Below are 3,051 nucleotides of genomic sequence, written 5' to 3'. Positions count from 1 at the left end.
TGTGTCTCTAAATAAATAAAGTGTGTGTGGGGTGTGCTGGGAATGTGGCTCTGTGGTTAAGTACCTCTCAGTTCAATCCCCAGGACCAAAAAAAAAAAAAAATCAAATATTTGAACAGCATATTTTGATAAAAGTGTTTGAAAGATGAATCATAGATTAACATGTATCAAATTGAGGAGATACATTTCAAGTGACTATTAAATGTCCTATAAACTGGTGAGTATGTCACACTCAGCTCTGGATAAGGGAAGGATCTCTCAGTGTTCTCATAAAGATGATGAATGAAGTGGGGATTATGTTCCTTGTGATGAAATCTAAGCTGATTTGAGAAATATTTGTGAATTGGTAAATTTTTGAACATGGAGTTTTACATAGCTGAAAAGGAAGAACTAACTTCTTACTTGTGATATTAGATTTTATTTTCTATAAATTTGATAGGACAAAAGAGAAATGAAGAATCAATCTGTGGAGATAGAGTTCATTTTACTTGGACTGACAGATGATCTTGTGCTACAAATTGTGATTTTCCTGTTTCTATTTTTCAATTATATCTTGAGCCTGATGGGAAACTTGATCATCATCATCCTCACCCTGCTGGATTCCCACCTCAAGACTCCAAGGTATTTCTTCCTCAGAATTTTTTCCTTCTTGGAAATTTCCATCACAACAGTCTGCATTCCACGGTTCCTGATAAGCATTCTCACTGGAAACAGAACAATTTCCTACAGTGGTTGTGCAACTAAATTATTCTTTTTTTTCATACTAGGGATTACAGAGTCTTACCTCCTGGCTGTCATGTCCTATGACCGCTATGTTGCCATCTGCAAACCTCTGTATTACCCAGTCATTATGAATGGCAGGGTATGCTACCAACTGGTGCTCAGCTCCTGGACAGCTTCATTCTTAATCATCTTCCCCCCTTTGCTCCTGGGACTCAAACTGCATTTCTGTGCTTCCAAAGTGATTGATCACTTTCTGTGTGACATTTCCCCCATCCTGCAGATCTCTTGTACAGACACACATTTAATAGAATTGATGGCCTTTGTCTTAGCTGTGTTGACGCTTGCCCTCACATTGTTATTAGTGGTCCTCTCCTACACATTCATCATCAAAAGCATTCTCAAATTCCCTTCTGTTCAACAAAGAATGAAAGCCTTTTCCACCTGCTCCTCACACATGGTAGTTGTTTCTATTACTTAATGGAGCTGTATCTTTATGTATATGAAGCCATCAGCAAAAGAAAGGGTGACTTTAACTAAAAGTGTAGCTGTGCTCAATACCTCTGTTGCCCCTTTACTCAATCCTTTCATTTACACCCTGAGGAACCAGCAGGTGAAAGAAGCTCTCAAGCATATGCTCCAAAGGTTTTGTTCTTTTAAAAACAACAAGGCAGAGTTTAGACATAAATAACATTCTGTTGGAACATCAATGAGAAAATTCAGTATGGTTATCTATTACATTAGTTTGAATGTGTGCCATTTCTTCCCTTGAATATTTACATCTTTTTAGGCTTATTATGTCCTTATGTGTCTCTGCTCTTCTTTCTGAGTGGAACTTCTTAATCTGTAGGAATGAACTGCTTTCTTCGATCAGAATATCAAATTCTATATTTAAATAGAATTATCTATTCTCATAAAGGATAGTTTTATATACCCAATGCTTTTTGCAAAGGAAACTTGTGAGACATACTTAATTAAATATTTGATCCATGTGTTAATTGATAAGCATTACATATAATCTTAAGTATTTTGCATTACTAAAATTGACAAATACACAAAACATGATGATTTATTATGTAATGTGATTGATGTTGTGATAGAAAAATAGTAAATTTAAGTAATTTCAAAGTTCAAATAAATTTCCAAGAAAAATCATCACTTACAATGAATCTTGAAAGATGAATAAGGAAAATAAAAATTCAAGGATGTTGCAATGAGAGCTATAACACATGAAAAAGATGGATATTTCATTGAAAAAGTTTCTCCTTTGGAATCATAATAATTACAATTAAGTTATTTGTAAACATAAATAGATGTCATTTGGAGTAAAAATAATTGAACACCAGGCTTACTTCATAGTCTCTGAACACAAAGATGATACTAACCCATGAAAGAAAGTCAACCTACAATTCATTATATATAATTTTTTATGTTGGTTTGGAGAAATATTTATATATTTTAAGCATGTGTATAAAAACATTTCCATCTGCCATTGAATCAGAGTATACAATGATGATCTTTAGTAACTGTTCTGAATGCCTGTCATACCTGTTCTGAAATTTTATATGAAAGAAACTACCCTGTTTTAATTACATGTCTGACTTCTTTTGTTCAACATAGCAAAGTTCACCCATGTTATTGCATGCATCCACAGCTTCTTCTTTATGCTGTTGTGATTTAGCAGCATGTCTCCTGTCCTTTTGATAGTTTTTCCTCCCTTACTCCAATACTGTGATATTTACTTTCTGAGGAATCTCTCTACAAAACTGAATCTTTTTTTTTTTGGTGTGAAAAGTGAATAAATTGAATGTCAATCCCTGAAAATTATCCTTTCATATGTCGTTTTGAAATAAAATCTGTCAAAGGGGAATTAATAGGAATGGACTATCTCTTCATGTCTTGCTGATTTTATTCCTCAATTCCCAGCTTCCAGACAGAGAAGCTTAAGAAATTATCCCTTAAGGAAAAAAAAAGAAAGATACATGTAGAGAAATACATTCCGCATTTTGTTGCTCTCCTTATGACCCCCTTTAGCTAAAACTATACTTGAGTTATTTGTTTTTATAATTCAGTAGACTCCAAGATTCATCTTGCTTTTGAAGACCTGAGGGAGCCAAAAGCCAAAGTGTGAGTGTTGATGACAAAATGTCGAGGAAATTAATACTGAAAATTTCAGGTTGGAGCCATGCAGAAAAGGTGTAGAAAATGTGAGTGGAAAACAGCAATGAAATTTAGTAATTTCTGGGAGAGTGATTATGAAAACCTTAGCAGCAAAGTAGGTAATTCTAAAATATTTAATGAGAAGATACTCTGGATGTCATGTTAACTCAGC

At 34.1% G+C, this 3,051-nt stretch overlaps 1 pseudogene; it reads left to right on the top strand.

Moving 5' to 3' along the window:
• Window positions 1-450: 450 nt before the first annotated feature.
• On the top strand, window positions 451-1,410 carry LOC114087869 (olfactory receptor 6C6-like; annotated as a pseudogene).
• Window positions 1,411-3,051: the final 1,641 nt, after the last annotated feature.

Source organism: Marmota flaviventris, chromosome 3 (assembly GCF_047511675.1).
Source record: "Marmota flaviventris isolate mMarFla1 chromosome 3, mMarFla1.hap1, whole genome shotgun sequence".
In the NCBI taxonomy this organism is placed as follows: Eukaryota; Metazoa; Chordata; class Mammalia; order Rodentia; family Sciuridae; genus Marmota; species Marmota flaviventris.
The sequence above is the reverse complement of the archived record's forward strand: the minus strand, read 5'-3'. Positions and strand labels throughout refer to the sequence as shown.